The 27,834-nt window shown below is 40.9% G+C and overlaps 1 pseudogene; it reads right to left on the bottom strand.

Moving 5' to 3' along the window:
- Positions 1-985: 985 nt before the first annotated feature.
- Positions 986-27,834, bottom strand: LOC147232782 (uncharacterized; annotated as a pseudogene).

Here is a 27,834-nt window from a genome sequence, read left to right as displayed (position 1 = left end):
GGGGTTTGGGTGGTTTCTATTTGCTGAGGCAATCACACCTTATATCACCGACACCAACAAGTCTGTCACATCTTGAACAGGTGTGAAGAAATTCATCAGGCGATGAATAAATAACAAAACAATAACAAAACAAAAGTGAAATACCTGATATAAAGTTTCCTAAGGGTCCCATGTCTCAAATTTCCTAAAGGTCCCATGTCAAGGTTTCCAGGGGAGACCATGCATCTCCACACAAAAAGGCAATCCAGGAGCCCTCTTGCTGTGAGGCGTTACGCTTACCGCTATGCCACATGCTGCCATACAGCAGTTATCTTAAGAACTTAATATTAATCTGTGGTGTGTGTAGTGTGTATATATATCTCTGCATTTTTTATCATAGGCACTCTTCAAGTGTGAGTGACGGAATCTACAACAAAAATCAAGAAAATCAGATTGTATCATTTTTAAGCAATTAATCTTAATTTTATTGCATGACGAAAGTATTTGATACATCAGAAAAACTTAATATTTGGTACAGAAACCCTTGTTGGAAATTACAGAGATCAGACGTTTCCTGTAGCTCTTGACCAGGTTTGCACAAACTGCAGCAGGAATTTTGGCACACTCCTCCATGCAGATCTTCTCCAGATCCTTCAGTTTTAGGGGCATTTGCTGGGCAATATGGACTTTCAGCTCCCCCAAAATATTGTCTATTGGGTTCAGGTCTCAAGACTGGCTGGGCCACTCCAGGACTTTGAGACGCTTCCTATGGGGCCACTCCTTAGTTTCCCTGGCTGTGTGTTTCAGGTTGTTGGTGCTGGAAGGCCCAGCCACGGCCCATCTTCAAGGCTCTTACTGAAGGAAGGAGGTTGTTGGCCAAGATCTTGCAATACATGACCCCATCCACCCCCCCCCTCAATTGGTGTAGTCTTCCTGTCCCCTTTGCAGAAAAGTATCCCTAAAGAATGATGTTTCCACCTTCATGCCTCACGGTTGGGATGGTTTTCTACTCATCCTTCTTCTTCCTCCAAATGAAGTGAGTTTAGTTTAAACCAAGAAGCTCAATTTTTTTCTCATCAGACCACATGATCTTCTTCCATTCCTCCTCTGGATGATCCAGATGGCCATTGGCAAACTTCAGGTGGGCTTGGACATGTGCTGGATGGAGCAGGGGGACCTTGTGTGCGCTGCAGGATTTTTTTCCATGACGGCGCAATGTGTTACTACTGGTTTTCTTTGAGACTATGGTCCCAGCTCTCTTCAGATCATTGACCAGGTCCAGCCGTGTAGTTCTGGACTGATCCCTCACCTTCCTCATGATCATTGATTCCACGCAAGGTGAGATCTTGCATGGAGCCCCAGACTGATGGAGATTGACCGTCAACTTGAACTTTTTCCATTTGCTCATGATTGTGCCAAAAGTTGTTGCCTTCTCATCAAGCTGCTTGCTTATTGTCCTGTAGCCCATCCCAGCCTTGTGCAAGTGTACAATTTTATCCTTTACTCTGTTCTCTGGTCTTTGCCATTATGGAGAGGTTGGTGTTTGTTTGATTGAGTGTGTGGAAAATTGTCTTTTATACAGGTAAGGAGTTCAACTGGTGCAGTTAATACAGGTATTGAGTGGAGAACAGGAGGGCTTCTTAAAGAAGAACTAATAGGTCTGTGAGAGTCACACCTCTGCAGGGCATGCCTTTCACCTAACCTGACCGTGGGTTGGGGGTGCAATTTTTGTGGTCCCAGATTTCGATGCCCTTTTTTTTCCTGATTATGTGCTGTGGATGGATGTTGAGGAATAAAGTTCAAATCCAATTTTTGGCTCTTTTGTGTTGCCTCATTCCTTCCACAATATAAATACAATATATATTTTTATATATTTTTTTTCTAATATTAAGGGTGGAATTCTTAGAGTTCTGAATATTATTTACGAGGACGTGAACAGCAGAAAAACATGAGGAAATAAAATTACTAAACTGCAAAGATTATGATTTTTTTTTTCTTTTGTTTTATTACTTTATTACCTACTTATTACTTTTATTACTAACAATTTTACAAACTATTTGGTTTATTTTCAGCAGTTAGTCTCTTCATTTATTCTTATTATTCTATTATTATTTCCCATATTTTTGAGAAGAATTCGTATTGTAAAAAGGTCTTTATGGTCAGTTTTAATTGTCATTTCAATCCCCAGTCCTCCCTGTGACCACCTACAACCTCCTTCCATCCAAGTCTCTTGACTTGGAGTACATGGTCTGCAGATTTTATACTGGATTCATCTTTAGTCCTATTTTTGGTCGCCATGATCAGATAAACAGGTGAACACTGGCTGCTGAAACCACCCAGAGTAGCTATCCTTTCACTGTCTGTTTTATTCAGAACTTTTATTTTAATACACTGAAACACTTTCATCCGCACTGTCATCTTTCGCATCTCATATCTCAAAGCAGCTCGGAGCTCGCTCTTGATATAATACATCATAGCACTTCCCGGTTTTCTCACCTTACCCCAAGCACACTGTGGAAGCCGGCACATCACGCCGGGGTGTGATGATGGCCCTCTCAGTCACACAAGTGGTTTAGCATGCAGAGAGTAGATACATCACTTCATCACCGCATCAAGAACACTGCACACTGTTCTCACTCTCAAAGTCTACATTCTGAGTGCTCAGAAAATACTGCAGATGGCAAAAATAACTGAAGGAAAAGTCATTTTGTGCCCAGCTTCAATGTGTTTTTTCTTCTTTGTTATGCCGATCTTCATTATTCGCTGCGTTTGTGATAAGATGACCTTCAAGCAGGTTAAAGACAATAAAACGGCACTGAATGATACACACATACACACTCTCATAAACAAATAATTATGTAAAATTAAGAAAAAGCACATATCTAATTATGCTATACAATTAAACCAATCTAGAAGCACCTTTAAACCAACTTGGAATGACCAATCAGAACTAATTAGCAGTCATCTCGAGCGGTGATTAAAAAAACATGATCATTTTCATGCCATTATAGCACAAATATCAAATTTCAAATTAAAAACATTTATCCCTGAAGCATTTCCCTAGGCTGCTCAATAAGACTCTATTTATCATTATATTATTTTCAGTCAAAGGTTTTCATCATGAAAATAGTGGTAATAATATATTCCATTCCAATAAAATTAGAAGTAGGAGCATGCACTTGAAAAAAATAAGTAAATGTTCCTGTATCCAAGGTATAGGTTTTGTTTTTGTTTTATGTGGGAGTTTTTAATTAGACTTTCATTCGTGAATGAAGCTTTCTGGCCTTTACTGGGTCAGTGACTGTCTGAGTAATACTGTGCTACTCTGAGTATTTAGTCAGGCCTATATCCTCGAGACTTGAGCTTGCACTCCTGGCTGTAAGCTGCTTAGGTTTTCAATATATATATATATATATATATATATATATATATATATATATATATATATATATATATCTTGAGTCCTAACGTGGGTATCTGATTTGGTGCAAAGGCAGACACATGAGTTTTTGCCAGTGGCCTCAAACTTTCACCTTCTCCAGCCTTACAAAGTTGGCGGTCCTACTCCTGTGCTCCTTCTTTAACCCCTTCTTCCTCATAGATATATGGGCGTATCACCTATACACCTACAAGCCACATTGACATTTCCCCCTCAAAGCAGCCTCAGTGGAACTGACTTCCGATGCCGTGCATGGGGAAGTCGATGCTGCATGTTTCCGAAACGCCGGGTCTGTCTTAACAGCATCCAAAATATTCTTAAACAAGGATGATCAATCACAACATCCATGTTGTTAAAAGATGCAGGACAAATCCTTCCCAGTCAAAGGTGAGAATACATTTACTTGCAAACCAATATTATTGAAGATAAACGTAAACATCACACAGCTTGAACCTGTAGGATCGAATCTGAAATTCCCTCCTGTGCCTCTGCTAAAGAGAAAATAACACAGCTGAGATGAGGTGTTGAAACATTTTCCAGTAAATAAAAGTGCACATTTTCATCGTTCAAATAACCCAATTCTATTTCAACTACATTATTTTCCCATTACATCAGTGTAGAGTTTGATTGATGGTCTGTTTATGTGCAAATAAATAAACTGATCATTACCGTAATGGAGTTCAGGTAAATAACACTTAACATATGTTAGAATATAACAGGAAATTAGAGTTTAATGTCATGATCCTGGGGTGAAATTTGACAGATTAGACTAAAAACATGTAAATAGCTCACAACACATAGAACAAGCTCGACATGATTGTTCCCAGTCTTTGATGACCATGTGCATGTAAATATGGCCGAAACATGCCACCAAAACAATCTATCGAATTAACCTGGTTCAGAGCCACTCAGACACATTTATCGCTAGTGTGACTGAATCACACACATCTGATCTTTTTAAGACATTTTCAAAAGCTACTGCATGAAAACAGGCAAAATTAAGTTTCACCAACAACTCACAAGTCATGTATGTATTTTCATGTTTTTTCTTTCCCCGTCAGCAAGCCCATATTGCAGAGTTTCTTGCAAATGGGCAGGGAATGAAGGGAAGACTGATATCTTTCATTAGTTAAGTGTCAGAACTCACTTGTACACTGTTAGTTTTGTGCATTTTCAAATTCCCTCTTTCATCCCGCCAACAAAGCCTGCCATCTCGAGTTCGCAGCCTTTTTAGTCATCCAGAAGTGTGCGCAGTCCACTCTCGGCTGCAGCTGTTTGTTCTCGTTTTTTGATGATGTGAAGCACGACTGATGCTTTTTTGCCTTTTTTTTCTCCCATATTTATTTATTTATTCTGGAGCCAAGTATTCCTTGGGATCGTTAAGATGTTACAGTTTCTATGTGGTGCACAACTAACAACCAGCAGGGGTCTCCCTCAAGGATGCAGCGCAAGGCCTTTAATCAGATGTGATTTGTGTTCTTGCTCTTCATTATGATTTACCTGATCTTGTGTTTGACTACAGCCTGTGTTCTAGAAATGTGAGTGACATGTGAGTGGGGTGCATCAAAAATCTGATTCATGATTCAGAAAACACATTTGTGTTAGCGAAGATGTTATTTAAAAAGGAAGGGATTATTTACAGAATATATTGAATTGAATTAAGAGACAGGACAATTGTTTTTCCTCAAAATCATAACCAAATGTGGCATAAAGACTTTATAGTTTTCATATAGTGCTATAATTTAATTGCCCATAATTGATATTCATTTTCACCGAAAAGTAAGTTGTTTGGTTCTATCTTTCCAACTCAAATACCACAAACACACCGAAGATGGATTTTTTTTGCCCAAAAACCCAAAGCAGCTTTAGTATAATTTTGTTATCTCATTATGCAGTCTACTGGATGATGTCACATTACAGGTTGGAGAAAGAGTTGAACTCTTTTAAACCGGCAAAGAAGGTGAACCCCTTGAGCCGCTTTAGTTGGGCCCATTAGATGCTTCTCTGATGCTGTCAAGCTTAACTTAACCTGAACAAATGTAATTATTTAGACAAATTACTCCAAGTGATGTTCTGGCGTCCTGCCTCGAGTGTCCGTAGTGATGACAGGACAAGTCTAGCATGTAAAAAGAAACAGCCGTCTGTCTGATTTATCACACAGTATGCTGAAATCTAATTAAGTCTGTCATACAATCGGTTGCCGTGATTATTTTCTCCCAAAAAATATATTAAATGTGCAGTAACTCTTGTCTGGACATTTTCATTAATTTCCCTGGACATACTACCTTTCTGGGGGAAACGCTCTTTCCGAGTGTACTTCTAGGTTTTTTTTTCTTGCCACCTTTCATTCACCTTGGAGTCAGATAAGAAGAGAGTCACTGCCCCACCCTTCACCAATCACTTTAAAGCTACACCGCGTTATTGGGGACGCACCAAGGACGAGCCTCAAACCTGCTGCCCCACCTGTCAGCCATGGCTGCACCCTAGTACTGTATCATTAACATTAAGGGGCATGGTGATACCGACAGGAACATTAGGACGTACAAGCCACTGACAAACACAAATGGTTAACCTTGTCTGGCATTTGAAGGTGAGTGTTTTTCATTGGCTGGTAGACTCACTTGGTGACGGTGCGAAGCAGACAACCCACGGATGTGGACTAAGTAGCATTGCAATAATGCATTGATCTACTTTGATTTTTCAAACAATTTCCATGGTGACCCTGAACTCTTCATTTGTTCACCCTTGCATGCCAGCCATTTCACAGGTATCAAAAGAATTGCTACTTTAAGTGAATGAAAAATCATAAAAAATCGTCTTTTTTGCTGGAGTTCAAAATAACTACCTTCTGAGAGAGGTAAATAAAAAAAGAAAAGTTTAGAATATTTATATTTTACAAATTGACTAAAAGGAATTCATGGGCCTCTATAATGGATTCAGTTTTCACGTATTACTATTGTTTTTTTCAGAGAGAGTAAACCATAACAGGATGAAAAACTATACTGAAAGTACATGGTGAATAATTCCACTTCCTTGTATTTCTATAATCTTGTCTTTGTTGGCTACATGTTCAGTCTTAGGACGCCGGGCAGCACCGGGCCAAACAACAACATCAACAGCAGCAACCACTGGCTGATGAATGACTGCTGAGATGCAAAAGGGGATCGAAGAGATTGATCCACGTCCTGCTATCTCATCCCTGTTTTTACCCTCTGTCAAACAGGTGCCAAGGGGAGATGGATTTTGTCTGCCGAAGGAGTGGATTAATAGCGGTAAAGGAGAGAGGGGGAGGGAGTGCGGGGGGAGCTCTGGCTGTGTCTCCCGAGACTGAGACGTGGCACTCTCCTTTGGGCAGAATGGAGATGGCAGAGGTGTTATTGACAAGGCTCCGGGAGAAAAAAAAAAAAAAAAAAGGGACACCTCTAGGATTGAAGGAGGTGCGAGTGCTTTTGAGAGGACTGTGAGAGGAGAAGTCCAAGTCACACGACAATAAATGCACGTTCACACTCCAAAACCTGTGTGCACATATAAAGGCATTCCTTTGAATGTCCTCCCAAGGTGCTTCTACCAGGCATAATGATGGATGGTTAGAGGGTTCAGGCTCTGATTCACCTTTGTTCACACTTCTTGTTCTCTGAATTGAGCGGTGACGGTCATGAATATGCAGGCCTGCCTAGATGATGCTCCCGAGCTCAACGCCGAGCCTTTAAATTGACGATCGCACTGAATTAATGACACTATCATAACCCTTCCCTCAATTTATATTCACTCTTTGTGAACCAGATTAACTGTCTGCCTTCTAATTACAATGGACATTTTTTTCAGCAGGCGGAGCCTTTTTCCGTAAACATTGATTACATTCTTTCAGTTAAGGGGAGAGAAAATATGTACGAAATCCCGATATGGCAAAACGAAACACGTCAGGTCCTTTCATTGTCACAAACAGTAACTCCATTAACGGCGGTTCTGTTGATGCGATGTTCAAGCGGTCAAACTCGATTGGTATTCTAAGTAAACTTTGAAGGTCACAGTCCAGGGGCTCTACTTGTGTGGAAAAGCGTTATAGATTCACCTACTAGTAAGGAGGCCCAGAAGGTTGGAGGTGGAGGGTGGGGTAGAGTGATGAGGGGGGTTGAAGGGGCGCAAGGGGGGGCAGAGGAGCTCTGTATGCTGCGGGCATCCGTCCCTCCTGTGAAACATCACTGGCAATTTCTCAATGCAGCAGAAGTGCTAATGCTGGTTTTTATAAAAGATGCTCGGCAAGACAACAGGGTGTGCCCTGTTGCAGATTAATGAGTACTCAAATGCAGACAGACAGCGGTAGAATTAACAACCTCATCGCCCCGTGTCTCTTCCTCCTCTCCTCTCCCCACTTTTTTTGTTCTATCAAGACCTGACGACTAATTAAAGAAACTGAATCATAAAATGTATTCTTACCTCCACGGTGGAGATTTAAAACTGACTGCCGTCCTCTGCGGAAATCACACTCCACATTTGAAATAAATAAATAAATAAATAAATAAATAAATAAGTAATAGTAATATTTTCTAGGTTTTTCCTTATTACCATCTTGGTGGGTGGCTCCTCGCCATATGGAAATTGAAATGTGTGAAACCTATCAATGACTACTCGCCCCGCTTCGTGGTGTGAAAGCAGCCGGAGATAACTCCTTGCCTCTGCAGTAGCCTCAAGCTACAGTCAGTCCGGTGAACCAAATTAAGTCGTGCTGGCAGTATGGATTCAAGTAAATCGGCTCATTAAACGGCTGGTATGATATTTGCGAGAGCACAAACATTAGTTTGTGATTTGCAGGTGTAGAAATACGTGGACGCTAGTATTCACAATTGTAAGATGACACTCCAATGTGTCAAATTAACCCTGGGCAACTGTATTTCTGATGGGGTTAAAAGTGTTTATATGCTGTATATACAATGTCATCACCGAATACACAAAGAAAATAAACAGTTTTCATTATTCCAAACCTAGAATTCTGGCAAAACGGAAATATGACACATGGTCATAAATTCAAAAAAGATACATAATGAATGAATGATTTAGTTATTAAGACATAAACACCAAATCTTAGATTGACTAATGTTGCAATAGCGTAATCTGAAAAGTAATTTTTCATCCTCTCCGTGAGCTGCCACTTTGCTGTGGTGGTGGGGCTTGTGCGTCCCAGTGATACTAAAAGCTATGTTGTTGGGGGCTTTATGCCCCTGGGAGGGTTACCCAAGGCAAACAGGTCCTAGGTGAGGGACCAGACAAAACACGGCTCAGAAGACCCTAATGAAGCACACTAACTTTGGACCTAGTTTTCCCTTGCCCAGACGCGGGTCACTGGGGACACTCTCTGGAACCAGGCCCAGGGGCAGGGTTCATAAAGATGTCCATATGTGCACTTGGCACCAACATACCTTAAGCCACATTGTTTTGATCAACCTTTGTGTCATGTTGTCAGACTTCCGGCCACATGTCCTGGACACTTGGGTGAAGAGATGGGCTGATGGTGGGGGGTATATTGGTCAGACCTGGCAGACCCAAACGTAACGTGACGGTCTGCTGGGAACATCTGGCAGAGTCCCCTGTCCCCTGGAGTTTTAACTCCCACCTCTGGTAGAGCTACCACATCCCCAGGGAGGCGGGGGACATGGAGTACGAATGGGCCATGTTCCGTGCTTCAGTTCCGTGCTCCAGTCTGCTGTCGAGGCAGCAGACTGGAACTGCGGGCGTAAGGCAGTCAGTGCCTGTCGGGGCGGCAACCCTCGACCCCGGTGGTGGACCCCAGCAGGGAGGGATGCTGTCAAACTGAACAAGGAGTCCTATCGGGCCTTTCTGGCCTGTGGGGCCCCGAGAACAGCTGACAGGTACCGGCAGGCCAAGCGGTAGAACAACGTCCGGTGGTCCACTATCCAGTATCTCAGGAGGGGGAAGCAGTGCTCTGTCAATACTGTGTTTTGTGGGAGCAGGGTGCTGCTGACCTAAACTCCAAACATTGTAAATCGGTGCCAGGAATACTTCCGAGACTTCCTCAAACCCATTGAAATGCCAATGAAGAAGTAGAGCTGGGGGACTCTGGGTTCCTCAAAGCTCTGGATGCTGTAGGGCTGACATGCCTCTGCTCCATTGTGTGGATATCAGGAACAGTGCCACTAGACTGGCAGATCGGTGTGGTGATCCCCCTTTCTAAAAAGGGGGATCGGAGGATGTGCTCAAACTACAGGGGGATAACACGCCTAAGCTTCCCTGGTGCGAGCTATTCAGTGGTGCTGGAGAAGAGGGTCCGCTGGGTCGCTGAACTTCGGATCAAGGAGGAGCAGCATGATTTTTCGTCCTATTCGTCTTTTTCATCCTGGAACAGCGGACCAGCTCTATACCTTCTGCAGGGTCCTCAGGGGGATAACCAGTCTACGTGTGTTTTTTGGATCTGGACAAGGCATTCAACCGTGTCCCGCAAGCAATCCTGTGGGGGGTGCTACGGGAGTATGGGGTATCAAACCTAGTTATACAGGCTGTTTGGTCCCTGTATGATTGGTGTGGAAGCTTGGGCCGCATTACCAATTGTAAGTTGGACCCGTTTCTGGTGAGAGTTGGACTCCACCAGGGCTGCGCTTTGTCACCAATTCTGTTCCTAACTTTTATGGACAGAATTTCTAGGCGCAGCCAGGGGAATTGAGGGGATCCTGTTTGGAGGCTGCAGGATCGAGTCTCTGCCTTTTGCAGATGATGTGGTGTCTTTGGCTTCTCCAGCTCTCACGGGTGCGGTTCGCAGTTGGGTGGGGGGCAGCTGGGATGAGGATCAGCACCTCCAAATCCGAGACCAGAAATGAGGGGAATGCCCGCAATGGGTTGGGGAAGAGGTGCTACCCCAAGTGGAGGAGTTCAAGTGTCTCAGGGTCTTGTTCACGAGTGAGGGGAGGATGGAGCGTTGCAGCGTCTGTAGTGATGTGGACTCTGTACCGGTCTGTTGTGGTGAAGAGGGAGCTGAGCCAGAGGGCAAAGCTCTCAATTTACTGGTCAATCTGCATTCCCACCCTCACCTATGGTCACAAGCTGCGGGTAGTGACCTAAAGAACGAGATTGCGGATACAAGCAGCCGAAATTAGTTTTCCCCGTAGGGTGGCCAAACTTTCCCTCAGAGATAGGGTGAGAAGTTTGGTCATCAGGGAGAAGCTTGGAGTAGAGCCGCTGCTCCTCTACATCGAGAGGAGTCAGATGAGGTGGCTTGGGCATCTGTTCAGGATGCCCCCTGGACGCATCCCAGGGGAGTTATTCTGGGCATGTCCTACTGGGAAGAGACCACGGGGAAGACCCAGCACAAGCTGGAGAGACTATGCTCCAGGCTGGCCTGGGAACGTTTTGGAGTCCCCCCAGAGGAGCTGGACCATGTGGCAGGGTAGAGGGAGGTCTGGGCCTCACTGCTCCGGCTCCCGCGACCTGACTCTGGATGAGCCGGGGAAGGTGGGTAGATGGATGGATTTTGTAATTAATCTCCTTTCAGTAAATGTAAGATGAAATAGGGGAAAAAATGCAATTAGACTTGTTCACAGTGGTGTAATTTTACTTCTGTCATTGCTAAGCAGCACCAAATGAGGTCAATCTGGATTTGGGGGAGCTTAAAAAGAACTTTAAAGACATACAAAAATTATCTGTTCTTAATAACATTATAAGCATTGTCCGGTAGCCTGATGTGCTGTAAAAGTCATTCATGTGCAATTAACAGAGGATAGATCTCGTCATAAACTCAAATATCACTTCATCTGTACACAAAATATTGTTGCTACAGCTCTAGGACACAAATATCAGGAGATGGTGTAGAATATTGACTGTGGACACAGTAATATTGAACAGTTAACCATATATGTTTACTTGCAATCTGCACATGCGCAGACTCGCTGTAGGCGGGGCTTATGTCTGTTGGTACGAATTGCTATCATAACCTGTGCTCTGCTCTTCAGTAAATATAACTAAGTGCTACTCTAATATCTCCGGTCGCATCTCTTTTACACAAAACACAACAGATGGCAATCATGAAAAAGGTGAACATGTGCCAGACCCAGCTAGAAACATTCTGTCATGAAATCTAAAGGTTAAGCAGATGAAATGTTACTCTTATTCGTCAGCAGCTGAAAACAGCAATCTTATTGCATGTTAACTGACCTCCCAACAGGTCACAGGTTCTCAGCTTATCTGCAAGCTCTTCCTCTACAGGTATTACATGACTGTTTGCCCATGGTGTGCTGTTCTTTCATAAAAAAAAGTTGCAGTCCAGTCAGGAGAGATGTGTAGGTGGAATTGGGATTTAAGTGATTTCCAGATAAGGCAGAGACACAGGCAGCAGGGTCGGAGGGTGTCTGATGGATAGCTCCCCGTTAGTGGGCCAGAGAACTTGGAGTACTTTTTCTTCTGTTCCAAATTGTCCCATTTGTCTGTGTCACACAGCGAAATACAGATGTGTGAGCGCAAGACAGGAGTTCATTTTGAAGCGTATTTTTGGAAGAAGGCACAAGCCTGTGATGATCACTTCGATCTGCCACATCATTTCAGCCAGATATTCTCTTACCGGTCTATGACGGGACCTCTATCTATATGCTAAACAATATACCTTTGATTAAACGTAAAACACGTAGTGCCGAACCCCCGATAAGTCGCTACAACATTAATTTTATGACAAACGTAAATAATTTCCCATGTTACCCTCTATCTAAGTAAAGGGGAAGTCTTAACACTACAGCAGAATGAGGGATGGTTTCAAATGCTACCAAAAGAATTTGAAATTTGAATCAAACCAAAATAAAAGTGTGTCTCCAATAGTGTATAAATTTCTATATCAATTTCTCATAAGTTGATTTATTAATTATTGTCTTTGTTTTTTAATTCAAACCAGCCTCAATACACAGGAGGTAAGTTGTGAAATTTTGCATTTTGTGCAATAAATAAACATAAAGTATTTTGCAAAATTTAGCTCCGCTAGTACCATAGCAGCAAGGGTGGAAAAAGATGGATGACGGAGGTCATCCGATCAGTTCCATCAAAGCATCAACATTTTTCAACCGAGTGCAAAAAATAAACTTCGAGGCAACATTAAAATGTGGTCCATCCCCTTACACACATATTATCACTTGTAATTCAAGAATTCACATGTTATTTCAAGATTTTTTTTCTGTTGTTTATTACTATAACAAACTTTTTATACTTTTTAAATTACCCCTACATGACCAATGCTATAAAAGTTATCAAAATAATATATGCTGATATGTGTCAATGAAAGTAAATGTAAATCAAAAATTTAGCCTCAGCTGGATTACAAATGTTGACCACAGCGTTGATTTAATTCCAAACGGAATTTTAGAGGCTGTAGAATAAAACTAATTGGTTCAATTAAACCTGTGTTCTCAGCATTTGTACTTCCTGTTCTGAAAAACCCTCTGAAGTTTAATTAATAGTAGTTTGCTCTGTCTGTCTGACTGTAGATAATTGACCTAGATTTTTATTCATTTTTTTCAATTATTGTAACTTACATAAGGTTTAATCAGAATTACATCCAAATCTTTATTTTTCTTTTGTCAGTCATTTATTTTGCATTCATTATGTCTCTGTGTTCATCTTTTTTGTTATTACTTCCATTTTGACAAAGCGGTACTTGCTTGACTATGGGCAGACAAACAGATCCAGAAATGCAGTACATTTAGCATCAGTTTAACGTCAATGAATGTTGCGTTGTGACACAAACTGTCATGAATTCTCTGAAATGTATATATATACGTATATATTTTGAGACTTTTTATGTTTCAGTCAGTCATTTTTAAGGACAATGGACAGTATCTGATCTTTCCTCTGCAAAGATTGTTGACATGCTCTTCTTGAGATATAAGAGTGTCATAAATGTCACATGAAGCCAGATGATTTTTACAGTCAGACTTGCCACAACGCTCTGATATACGAATCGCAGGGCTGCAAAAATAGCATCAGAAGGTGGAGCCAAAACCCTCATGACATTCAGCCAGAGCCACCCAAAGGTGACTGCAGACAAGCTGGGAAAACACCTGCAGTTAAAAATATAAAAGCCATCAGCTTGTTGGGCACCATAATGAATTCTCTGTCAGCACAATCTCAGCGCTGCTCATTGAACACAAGATCTAGCCGTCTTAACGAAAAAAAAAAAGTATGATATAAAGATTTGTTATTACAAATTTATGATATAAAGATTTGTTATTACAGCAAGATTCCTCGCAATTTTTCATTTCATTGAATCTTTATCTAACCAGGAAGTCTCTTGACATTGCCATTTCTTTTTGGAGGGAGACCTGGCCAAGACAGCACAGTAATATATAGGATACATATACACATATAGATAAATAGAACAACAGGACAACAAAAGTCAAAACATCTAGAACAATGAAAAAAAACAGTTGCCAATTTGCCAAGCCCAGTTCAGAAAAAGCATTTACATTTCCCTGTTGTATGACTCCTTATCAAGGATTTGTATTTGTTAAGTTCAACCACTTTGGGTAGTTGTATCGTTTTCTGAAGTACATTCCAGGAGCAGTGAGCAGAATAAGAAAACAAAGTTTTGCCATGTTCAACACACCCTTCAAGGAATACTATAGAGCAGCCAGGAAGGGAACATGAGCTATATTAATTAATTAATAACTGGGGGACAGAAGATTACAAGGATGTGATGTCAGTTTGGCTTTACAGATAAAAATGAACCAAAGCCGTTTCCTCCTGGTGTTGAGGGACGATCAAGAGAGTAGATTTTATGGAACACAAAGGTGTGTGCAGGACACTGAGTTGGTGATGGACCAAAAAGCACTGATATAAACAAAGTCTTGACAATGCCAAGAAAAGTTAGGAGCATACATGTGTACAATGTCTCAACGTCAGCTTTAGCTTAAGGTTCTCCACCAGTTTAATACATTCTTGAAACAGTTGCTTATCAAACAATTGCTTATCATCGGCAGGATATTCCAAGGTACTCATAGGATGATGCCCATTCCATTTGGTCCCTCCCTGCCATGACAACAGGCATGTCAGAGTTCTGTAGATTGTTTCATTTCACATTAAGAAAGAGTTGTAGACTACTGAAACAAGTCTTCAGATCCATAGCAGTTCGATGTAGAAAGAGGACAACTATATAAATTATTGTATCATCTGCATACAGATGTAGTTTAGCTATTGACTGGTTTTGACCATAATTCTCCCATAATAAAGGTAGACAACAAAAATTGGTGGCAAATTTGAACCTTGCGGAACCCCTGAAACTGGACATGATTAGCCAAATTATCACCTTGTCACCTCTCCCAGTATACAAGAGTCCTTTTTAACAACTGCTGATTTAAAAAAATGAAAGTTTAGGATAAATTCATGAATACATAATTGTTGCTTTCTATCCAAGGCCATAGTGATATTATTACAGATGCAGTTGGGGTGCTGTGCCCTGCTGTATACATGGAGTTTAACATGAAATGTTGTTATCAGACAGGAAAATGTTTCAACTTTCAGTTTGCCTGAGATTTTAATATACTGGTTATGATGCAAAGTTCTCCACATGATAGAAAAGGTTTGTCATATAGCATAGTCGTTACCTGTCATAACTATGGGATTTTTAATATACATTGAGATGCACTGTTTCATTAAAAACTAGATGTATTTCCAGTTGGGCCAGTGTCTAACAATTACAGCTTGAATTGTGAGAAGTCCACGGTGTCAGCCGCAAGCAAAGTTTTGAAAATAAACTGACCTTATATTTGTTAAAATTAACAGTGACACTGCTGACGTAGCAGCCAATGGAAGGCTGTGATTTATGAAATTTGAAAAACTCATCATGGCATCTGATTTCCCAGAGCTGAATAACTTGTCCCTTTTTGTCTCCTATGACAGACATTTTCAAAAAATGACATGACTTAATAAATATGACCTGTAACTTTTTTATTTCAGCTTTGATCACCAAGCCCAATGATAAGCAATTCTCAGACCTATTTTTATTTTGGATTAGACATTTAGAAAGGCCATCTTTGATGGACCACACACCAACTAATCAAACATCCAATTGATTATTTCAAAATATAATCAACCGACAATGTGACAATGAATGCATTGGCCATTTGCAGCTAAAGACAAACACGCTAGAGATAGTAATGATCAGTAATTGATTGGGCTGCAGCTGTCAAGTGAGAAGCACCCGATTGTTCTTGTCATGATCAGAGGTGGCCCAAATAATAGATCTAGAACAATCTTCAGCTTGGCCCAAACCAGACTTATTGTCTCCAAGGTATGCTTCAATTTGCTTTGTGATGGCAGTGGAAAAAGCTTATGATTTTCTTCTTGTGGTCCATTATTTTGGAATTCTAACAGAAAGGTTTGATGGGATTATTTCACCTTGAAAAGATCATTCAGCCTATATTTACTCACTCCCCGAGAGATGGTGGGGTCGACACCTCAACATCTCAAAAAACACTGACTAACAGTAAAACACGAAAACATAATTGCCTCCCTGCTGCTGATCAGATGTAAACCAAGCCTTCCTCGATACCGCAGATGCGAAATTAATTTGCATTGGTCTCATTATACGTGTACTGTATGAGATCTTTAAGTGAGCCGTGCATCTACAGTCTGTGATTCTGCAAAAATACTTTTTGAACTAAAAAACTTCCACTCGCTTTCATCACTATGGGACTGGGTCAGACTGAACTTTCATTAGGGTGAACTATTCCTAAATGTAGACTTCTCTGCCTTAACTAGATCAGCCAGCCCTAGGGATTAACATTTAAGAACTACTTTTTTTGTGTGAACTCTGTACACAATAATCAGAGTGGAAAGCTAATAAACACTGCCATCCTTTGACAAATTCACAACTGCATCTCTGGAGTTGAGAACTCTCCTCTTTCTGATCTCCAACACACATCAGCTGAGTTGTCTCTTTCAAGCCTCCTGTCACACAAAATAAATTGCCTTCACTGTGATTGGATCAGAACAACACAGAAATGTCATTATTTCACCACAATTGATCATACCTCGGGAAATACTAGTCAATAGTTTCTATAATTGCAATGTCTCCCATTCGCTGAGAGGCTCTTCCATGAGGGCTCCCTCACTTCTTTCCCTCTCCACAGTGATAACTATTTTAATATCCAATATTTTTACCACGATTTTTAGGTCGCCACGCATTTAGAAATACTTCTAATACTTTGCCGGAGAGTGTTTGAATAGCTCAGAACTCAGCCTGATACATCACTCTAATTAAGCCGTTTTGAACCGAGGCCTGCTGAATGATCCGCCTTTGACATTTAAATTATACCTTTATCACAAACATCCACGCTCATATTCTTGACTTCTTTGCACAGAACATTTATTTTGATTAGAAAGTCTATCAGGATTACTTGGAGACCAGCTTTTAATTTTGAGAATGACGAAACAAAATCTAGGTATGCAGAATCACTGCTGAGTTTAATAGCTTGTTTTGGATGAGTATTTCATAACACCTAATAATGGAGCCTCAGGGCAGCACTGGCCGGTGTCTCCCTGAGCCAGCCTCGGGGGGGCACTGGGCAGTGTTTCCCTGAGCCGGTCCCATGCCTGGATAAATGCAGAGGGTTGCATCAGAAAGGGCACCCGGTGTAAAACTTTTGCCAAAACCAAACATGTGAATAGACCGTAATAACCAGATCATACCGGATCGGTCAAGGCCTAGGTTAACAACGACCACCACTGGTGCCGATGACCTACAGGGAACCAATGGAAACTGGGTTACTGTACTTAAGGTGAGAAGATGTCTGAAGAATGGAGACGTAGTGTGATGGTGTCTATTTTTAAGAATAAGGGTGATGTGCAGAATTGCTGAAACTATGAAGGGTATAAAGTAGATGAGCCATACAATGACGTTATGGGAAAAAGTAGTGGAAACTAGACAGAGCACAAGTCAGCATTTGTGAACACCAGTATGGCTTCATGCCTAGAAAGAGTACTACAGATGCAGGATTTGCATTGAGAATGCTACTAGAGATGTACAGGAAAGGCCAGAGAGAGCTTTTTGTAGACCTAGACAAAGCATATGACAGGGTGCCAAGAGAGGAGCTTTGGTATTATATGAGGAAAGCTTGAGTGGCAAAGAAGTATGTTAGACTGGTGCAGGACATGTATCCTAACTGTGAGACAAGGATGCAGTGTGCTGTAGGGGAAACAGAGAAATTCAAGGTGGAGGTGGGACTCCATCAGGGATCAGCTCTGAGCCCCCTCTTGTTTGCAGTGGTGATGGACAGGCTGACAGATGAGGTTAGACAGGAATCTCCATAGACCATGAAGTTTGCAGATGATGTTGTGATCTGTAGTGAGAGCAGGAAACAGGTAGAGAAAAATCTAGAGAGGTGGAGACATGCGCTGGAAAGGAGAGAAATGACAGTTAGTCACAGGCAGACAGAGTATGTGTGTGTGAATGAGAGGAACTGGGATGGAATGGTGAGGCTACAGGGAGTGGAGATCAAGAAGTTGGAGAATTTCAGGGACTTTGGGTCAACAGTCCAGAGCAACAGAAAGTGTGGAAAAGAGGTGAAGAGAAGGGTTCAAGCAGGTTGGAATGGGTGGAAAAAAGTGTAAGGGGGTACTATGCAATAGAAGACTATCAGCCATAATGAAAAGAAAGGTGGACAGCACAGTGGTGAGACCAGCGATGCTGTATGGCCTAGAAACAGTTACAATGACGAAAAGACAGGAGGCAGAGCTAGAGGTCGCTGGGATGAAGATGTTGAGGTTCTCTTTGGGAGTGACCAGGATGGATAGGATCAGGAATGAGTCTATCAGAGGAACTGCACATGTTAGATGTTTTGGAGAGAAGGTCAGAGAAGCCAGACTGAGATGGTTCAGTTATGCACAGAGGAGAGATAGTGAATATATTGGTAGACGGATGCTGGAATTGGAGCTGCCAGGCAGGAGGTCTCAAGGAAGACCAAAGAGAAGATTTAAGGATGTAGTGAGAGAAGATATGAAGGTGTGTGAGAGGAGGATATAGAGAATGGGGTTAGATGGAGAAAGTTGATTCGTTGTGGCGACCTCAGAAGAGAAAAGCCGAAAGGAGAAGAAGAGGAAGATTTCATACAGAAATGTTAATAACATTTATTGGGCATAGGAAATTTTTTTATTCATCAGTGGGTATAAGGCATTATTTGGAAATATCAATTTGGTAACCAAAAACTGCAAAGTAAACAGATTCACCAATCTGGCCATATCCCTAGAATGTGTAGAAAAATTTGCAGTGCATTTACGAGTTGATTTTGCAGCTCTAATCAAGGTGAGGTATTTTCCTGACTGTAATAAGCTTTTCCCTTTGAACCATCATGACATATTAATATTACTCTGTAATAATCTTTACACCATGGTGGTAAGTGACATAAAAAAGCATTCATTTTCTGCAAAAAACAGATTCATCACAGGCTGTCAGTGGCACTCCCACGTCATTTTAACTGTAATAATTAGGGGCTACAGCAATTTTTTGTGAGACAGGTGTGTTTAAAATACTAAACCAAATTGACCAATTGCTCATCAACTGTGATGTTTTTCAAGTTTAACAGGGCTTTTAAAAAAACTGATCGCCGTTTAGCAGATACACGCCCATAAATAGCACATAGTCATCATGTATAACTGACCCTGCATCATGCTCAAATTATCAAATATGTCAATATGTTCTCATTATATTTTTGTACAACCAGTTGTTACTGCAACGATAATACCGCTATTATGTGCTATTTTGCATCCTGCTGTCTAAATGCGAGAAAATAAGCTTTCACGTCGGCAGCCTTAAATTAAGGCATAACTAGCGCAGGATAATGGAAAAACAAAACAGTCTGATGCCAATCGTTTTAACAAAGCACTTATTACCTCACTCACCGCTATAGTTTGTGGATGCATTTGTGCCTCTTACAAACCTGTGAGGAAAGATTTTGATATCAGGCCTTAAAAAAAGAAAAAAAAAAAAACAATAACAAAAACATGTGATGAGTTACTGTACTTGACAGTGACGCAATTAGTTCTTACGCCACTAACCATTTATTCTAGATCAAGCTCAAGAGGAGATTTACCCTGTGGCTATATCATATAATAGAATCTGGCACAAGTGAGAGTACATTCTAACCACAGAGTCATGCGGTGGCACTACGACATAGTGAAAAATTGTGTTACTTTGTTGGGAACACGCTGAGACTCACACAGAGTTTAATGGAAGAGAAGTCCTGCAGTGCGGGACCAAGCCTAGCCTTCTGTTAGGCCTCACAATCTTAATATGCAAACATTCTCCCTTTGTGGTCCGAACACAAATTTCATACTTTTCCCGTATTTTATTATATTCCTGTATTTAATTATTTTTGATGATGAAACCCTGCCTGTGCGGGATTTGATTCGCTCGCATTTTCGCACTTTCAGCGTGTAATAAAATACAGACATGAGGAGAGCATGTTTTGCATGCAAAACCACGGACGTACACACAGGCGTGTTCATGGAGTGCATTGTGTCAGTATCATCAGTCCCTAATGTAACCATCTGCTCTACTCTGTTTTTCTTTTATGCATAAAATGCTAACCAACTCTTGGCAAGAGGCCCTCACTTCACGATCTTATATACATCACAACAAATTAATGAATTACCTGGGAGAAGACAGCTTTTGTGGGTCTAATGGGAAATTAAAATGGCTAACAACCCTGATTCAGCCAAACTAATGGAGAGTGCTGCTGTGGAACCCTAGAACCAAAATTTCACAGAAATTGCCAACACAATGACAGATAAACAGGGTCGTCTTCTGCATGACGGTTCTGTAACAAGCCTAAAGAGGTAATAAAATAAAAAACAAAAAGCAAAATAAATAAAACGGTATGAGCCAGTGTAGGAAATAAGATGTTGCACAAACTGCATGGAGCTTTTTGTCTTGAACAATTGTGCCATGCTAAATCGGAAACAGTAAATCCAACAGAATGAATATTGGTTTGATAAGGGTTGAATTTATTATGTGTTATATTTGCCAACTAGATATTCTTCGTAAATAAAAGGTGGCTTTGACTTTGAGTGCAGGAAAAACAGCAGGATGAGTTAATTGCTGCACTGTAAATGAGTGCAAATGGGTCAGATATGATCCTTGTTGAACAGACTGTATTGCAAGCGGAGGTTATGTATCTAAGTCATGATTGCCACACTGCTTATGCATACTAACGGGGCTGGGATATCAATTTTTTTCCAAATAATTACAGACTATTCAATATGGTCAAGTTATGCTTTCATTAATACATTCATTCATTATCTGCATCGTTACCCTGATAGAGCGCATCCCAAATATTACTGGAGCAGTCGATCACGGGGCCCAAGTATTGAGACATATAACCATCCGCTCCCTTGTCCCCACATCTTTTGGAATTTAGTATCTTTATTTGACCTACTGCATGATCTTGGATTGTTTGACAAAATGGAAAAAAACAGAAAAAACTTGCGTAGACACGTAGTGGCGAACATGCAAAATCCACACTGGAAGGCACCTTGTTGGACTTGAACCACTGTGCCACCGTGCTTCCCCAAAATACCTACACTTTTTTTCCCAAATTTATATTTTGATCAGTTCTCCTCTCTGCCATGTTGAAGAATTTTGAAATTCTGAAATGCGCTTGTGATTATAATCCCTTCCACATTTGCATGCTTGCCTGAATTTATACATTAAAAAGAAGTGCTTAGTGTCTGGAAGAATATTTCTGAATAAGGTTCTTTAACCAGACCTGTGTGTGAAGAGAATAATGTGTTCCGTGGTGGACCGTGTGAAAAGTAAATGTGCCGGGTATGATTAGCAGAAAATACGGCAAAAAAGACAGATGAAAAAAATGTAGAGATGATGAGTATGAGGATACCCCGACATGCTACAGTGCATGAATGAAAGGGAAATTCCAGAAAATGTTGAAACCATATTCCCAGCACTCTGTCTGCTATTCATTGGGAAACGGGAATTTAATATTATTAAATTTTAGAGGAGCAGAAACAAAATGACTAAATGAATATCGGGCATGCATTCGCTCCGCTTACTTCATTCTGTGGGGCTTATACTTGCTCTTGATTCCAAGCAGTTAGCAACGATACCTGTAAGTGTTAGCGGCTTTAGCGTTTCTCCATCATGCATCTCCTGCAATTATCATGTAAATGTGTTTGGAGAAGTGCACTGTTTTTACCAAGGTGGCAGCTTCTACACCCCTCAAGTACCCCTTTTACACCTCCTTTGACTTCACCCATTCTATCAGCCAACATGGTTTAATCCGAAACAGAAGCCTTGGGTTGCAAAAGTCACTCCGCATCTTGTCAGGACAATATTTTCACCGCCTCCACTTCCCTGAAGCAATGACCTTCCTGCATCTCTCTGTTCAGTGCAGCACAGACACCCTGCCCACGTTGACAGGACTGCGAAAGGCAGCCAAGCATATCTTAATCCATTCTAGCTTGGCTTCACTCCGGCCCTGTGTTGTTTAAGGTGTAGCTGAAGGTCCATGTGTGTGCACGAAAGGTCTTCCTAAACTGGACCATTAACCTGCGCTGAGGATGCTAGTAAAGAATTGGGTGAAGTCTGGGAATCTCTGAGAAGCAAAGTATTCAAATGATGTTATGTAGCTTAAACTTGCATTTCTTTAAAACGCCCCTGTCTTCAGTATTTAGGTTATGTTTGTAGAATTGTGTTCTCTGAGTCAGTTTGCTCTCCATGTAAACGCGCTATTATTAAATTATTCAATAAGAATAAATGTGCCAACTTGCTCATCCTAGAGAACGACATTCGGAGCAGGAATCTCATTTTTATTTATTCTTTAGCTCAGATGCCATTCTTCAGAGAAACGTCTCTGCATATTGTTGTTAAAATACCTTTTAAGCGCTTTACATCCGTCAGTTTCATGCCTCAACTTTTGTTGAACTCATGAAATTTTTTTTTTTTTAAAGTGAGTGAAGACGTGCACATCTCCCCTCAGGCTCCCAGCAGCGAGAAAGAGACGCTTATCTAATTAGAAATAAACAATAGAAGAGCGGAAGACTGTCATTATTCAGTTATACAAAACAGGGGCAACTTGATGCCTTTTGCAAGTTTGCAAATATAATCTTTCCCTTTCATGAGGACAAGTAGTGGCAGAATACCCATCAGTGGATCCTGAATCAATGGACAAATCTCAAGATGGTCTCCAACAGTAAAGATCGCTGTTTTAGCCAGGTGATTTTTTTTTCATTAATTTTTTAATTAGAATTTTAAATCCCTGGCAGAATAGAAACATTCTTTGTTGAAAAGAAAATAAACAACATTATCACCAAAATCAAGAGCATCAAGGTGTCTCCTCACCTTCAGCCTCCTCCTTGCCTCCTGTCTCATCCCTCTCCCTCACCTCTGCTGCCATCTGCCTCTGCTTCTGCTCAAACCCCTCTCTTCTTGTTTCCGAGGATCCCTTATTCGCAACTTCCACCAGACAGGCGGAGTCACTGATGGCCTATCCCAAATTGCTTCATTGATTAAACTGCACCATCTCCAAGATGCAGCAGTAGTTTGGCCCCCCTGCCCGTACTGAAGACTATAGGTCCTGCTGGGGAAGGACTCAGCATTGTATGCTTGAGTCACAACAGTGTATTTAACTAGTGGGTCACTAAGATAAAAAGTCCACATCCTAAATCACCAGGATGTGTAAGTTAATTGCAAATTTTACTCTAAATATCTGTAAAGGCAATACGATGCTAGTGTTGCATTTCCATTAATTTTAACTGTTTAAATATTCTACCCGTGATAGGTTTGTTCTTAATCCAATGAAATAACCACACGTTATAATAACCACACCATAATTGAAAAAAAAACCCACTTCAACATCAACAACAAATGATGATAATAATAACAACAACAATGGCAATAATGAATATGGTTATAGTATGGTTATAGTAATTAAAATAAAGACAGGGATACAATAATAATATTCTGAATAGTGATAATTACAATATAATACAATAACAATAATGATGATAAGAATAAAAATAATATTGATAAGAGTGATGATAATATCAATAATAAACATAAGCATGGAATAGGCAATAATGGGATAGAATGTTCAACAACCGTATCCAGGGTAAGATGGGCTTTAAAAGGGTAAAAGACCTACAACTGGGATAAGATAAGAGAATTAGTAGTAGTATTTATTAATGGCAATCTGTTGTGCATCCATTTCTCTTACTCAATTATATCAACTGGCAGATTAATATGTAAAAATCAATTTCTATTCTTTTCACATATTCACACTGACAAGGTCTGTTCCCTTTGTTGTTCGACAAAGGGGACACCCAAATATACCTAACCCCAGTATCTCCTATATACATCTTATAATCCACCTGTATCAGAAATTTTATAATATCAAGTGTTGTTTATAGTGTGATTTTGTAGAGCAGCATTATCCATGCTCTATCTTCCCTTCCCCTGAGACACCTCCAGAGGTTGTCTTTGTATTTCCTTGCCAAAAACTGTTTGATGGGTTCTGTTTCTTGGGGACAGAGGGTGCCATACCTTGTAAGGATTGTAAAGCCCCCTGAGGTAAACTGCGATGTTGGATTTTCCATTACATAAATAAAACTTTTGTTCTTTGTCTTCATTTGTACCAAATAAAAGGACTAGATGGTTGGGGACATGAGTATAAATCAGACAAACTGATGAAATTCTTTTCCAGTGACAAGATTTTTAAGGGTAACTTTAATTGATGTTACTGGATTACTGGAATTAACAAGTTTCATTATGTAACAGCAGTAACAATAGATGTGACAATTGATGCCACACTTCTCCCGACACTCGAACCCAACAGGTCATATCATTGACTCTTTAACATCTCGACAATCACAATTACAGAAACATACAACGCAACACGCAAATGTCATGTGTCAAATGGGTTGCTTGTTCTCAATGACCTCACCAGACTTTTCTCTGGTAGAAAAGGGCCTTCTGATTCAGAGTCAGCAACCAACAGGGTGTAAAATATTCTTCAATTAGCTAAAGTCTGATGGTTCCATTTTGAAAATATTTCACTATTACACAGAGGCACTAAAATACAGTCACAGTCATCTACAGCTGGACAGTTAAACAAAGGATTCAAGACAGAAAAAAAAACCACACACGCAGATGAGGGAAATGTGTATATATCCTGTGGTGAGGATGCAATTACTCCTGCCTATCTACTGCCTATCTTCGGCACTGAAAATAGAGGCAAAATGTTTGCAATTTCAGCATTTAAAAAGCCTTAAAGGCAGAAGCTATTTTCAAACGTGCACTCTCCAAAAATAAGCACAAAGCGCCTTCAGAGACAGCTACAGTGTTGAGAGACGCACTTTATATGATACCTATTCCAGCAGAGCAAAGGAGCTGTGTTTTATTTGAAAATCACAGCTGTGTGTATGTGTATATGTATGTGTACGTGTATGTGTATGTGTATGTGTGTGTGTATGTGTAAGAAAAGTGTCCGGGGTACTATGCGACAGAAGACTATCAGCCAGAATGAAAAGAAAGGTGGACAGCACAGTGGTGAGACCAGGGATGCTGAACTGCCAAAAAACAGTTACTATGACGAAGAGACAGGAGGCAGAGCTAGAGGTCGCTGGGATGAAGATGTTGAGGTTCTCTTTGGGAGTGGCCAGGATGGATAGGATCAGGAATGAGTCTATCAGAGGAACTGCACATGTTAGATGTTTTGGAGAGAAGGTCAGAGAAGCCAGACTGAGATGGTTTTGTCATGTACAGAGGAGAGATAGTGAATATATTGGTAAACGGACACTGGAATTGGAGGTGCCAGACAGGAGGTCTCGAGGAAGACCAAAGAGAGGATTTATGGTTGAGTGAGAGAGGATATGAAGGCAGTTGGTGTGAGAGAGAAGGATACAGAAAATAGGGTTAGATGGAGAAGGTTGATTTGCTGTAGTGACCCCTGAAGGGAAAAGCCGAAAGGAGAAGATGTGTACTGTATGTGCATGTGCACGTGCATGTGCATGTGCATGTGCATGTGCATGGGTTGGTGTTTGTATATAGATGGCTATCCTTGCAACTTTCTGGTTACAGATGGAGAGGAAGGCCGTAGGTAAATGGAGATCAACCCAAGGATATGAAACAGGTATGACCAGATTCCCACAGGAAGACGATAGAGGAACTAAGGGACTGAGATACCTGCGCTATATTAGATAATTAGTGAGGAACATCTGTTGGAGGAAGTTCCGCTGTACCTCATGGGCCATGGATCTTTAATCACTCTTTGGCTCAAAGTGAAGAGCGAGTCACTACAGCTATTTACTTTGATACATAATATGCTCTAATCGTCAAGGTCCACCTGTACGGCTCTATGCGGCTGTCAAGGGGGCTGCACGTGAACTTTTGAGAAAGTATTTCAACTTTCAGCAACCTCATTGTTTTTGTCTCAAAGTCCGGGCTTTTGACAAAAATTGCTTTAAATGGAAGGGAAAAACTTTCGGAGCAAGTTATAGGAACATCATCCGCGAATGGTATCAAATACAAAGGAAACTGGAGTCCTGATTCCCCCGCAAGTGACACTCAAGGCAATTCTGATATTAAAATAAACCGTCAGACTAATATTGTCTGATATTTCCCCATTATCGTGTCTTAAACATCAGCTGAGAAGACAATCACAGTAGTGACAACTGATGGGTAGCTGGGGACTCATACTAACCAGTTTTGGAAAAAATACATGAAATGGGGGGAAAAAAAGCTTTTTGGGAGTAATAAACCGGTCAAAACCATAACATAGCAGAAGACAGCAGTTTTCACGTTTAAGTTTTCATACCGTGTTGGAAATTACGCAAGTTCTTGATTCAGTGAACAATTAATGATATACTAGAGAGTTCATAAATCTAGCTCCGACCCTGGAGTTATTGAACACAGTGTGTGTGTGTGTGTACATATATATATATATATATATATATATATATATATATATATATATATATATATATATATATACAAATGAACCATATGACACATCTTGAAAGAAAAATGGCAAAAAAAAAACTTACAAATTATGTGTACATGCATATGTATGTATGTGTATTCAATTGGTTTATACACAAACATATATACTGATGATATGTGTATCTATATATGAATATATATATGTAAGTGGACCATGAGACACTGTACATGAATAAATACATAATTAAATAAACACACACACACATATTTATATAGTGGAACAAATGTAAATCATACTACAAAAAATAAATAATACAAGCATGTCTTGTTTCATCTGTTTGTGTGTATTGTCTTTCTCTCTCACAACAATAATGGCAGCAAACTGTGGATTCCAAATGATTCTTCATTCCCACAGTTTGAAGGGGTGACGAATGCACACATTATTATCATGTGATGAGCAGGAATGAGCCACTATAGTGACACAAGGAATCTGCAATATTTATTTTTGGGAAGTAGACCACAGTCCTGATTCATAAAACAATTAAACCAGTGTTGGATCACTTTTTTATATTGTAGAAAACCTATATTTCAGGGGTGTCTCTGCCTCACTGTAAGAAGGACCACGGTCTGAAACCAACTTTGGGCTTTTCTGTGTGGCGTTTCCATGCTCTCCCCTTACCTGTGTTTGTTTCCTCTGGGTTCCCCAGTTTCCTCCCACGGCCCAAAAACAGGCAGTTCATTGGAGACCCTAAATTGCCAGGAGATTTGCATGAGAGCTGTCTCTATATGATGCATGAATGACTGAATGGTCTGTCATATATGCCAGGGTTGGGTTCAGATTGCCGTGCATTGTGAGCACAAGGATGGCCCCTGTTACCAGCCATCAGTGAGGGCTTAAAAATCTGAGCTTTGACTCACATTGGTTGCAGGGTCCTTCACACCACACTACACATTTGCTCTTTTTCTGTCTCCAATGCCATCTCTCCCCATGCTCTCCTTTCCCTTGTCTGTGTACAAACTGGCCTTCTTTCCTTGTCGATGTATGCTAGCGCCTTCTGCCTTGCCTCCCGTCCGCGACCAGGCTTCTCCCTCATCAGTGTTGCTAGTGCCTCCAGCCTATTGATACGCTGAGTTCCCCCTGCCTGGTCTGCCTGTGTGCTCTGAGTCTTACTCGTTGCAGGTCATTCGCAGATTTCCCTCTGTCTCCTATGCCATCGCTAACCATTCACTGCTTCCGTCTCAAATGACATCTCTCCCCATTCGCTCCTTTCACTTGTTGGCACCTTCCGCCCAGCTTCCCATCCCCAAACTCAGCTTCTTCCCTCATCAGTGTATGCTGTTGCCTACTGCCTGTTCCCGCCCTTGATTCCTTTGTCTGTTTTTTCCCCGACTTGTTGATGTACCTGTTCTCCCCTCCAAGTAAACCTGTTTCAACACCTATCTGTTTGGTGTGGAGTCCTGTGTCTGCATGCTGGTCCAACAT

Source organism: Fistularia commersonii, chromosome 7, assembly GCF_037954325.1.
Source record: "Fistularia commersonii isolate RoL2024-O1a breed Wild chromosome 7, RoL_Fcom_v1.0, whole genome shotgun sequence".
Classification (NCBI taxonomy): Eukaryota; Metazoa; Chordata; class Actinopteri; order Syngnathiformes; family Fistulariidae; genus Fistularia; species Fistularia commersonii.
Note: the sequence above shows the minus strand (reverse complement) of the source record. Positions and strands in the feature narration are given on the sequence as shown.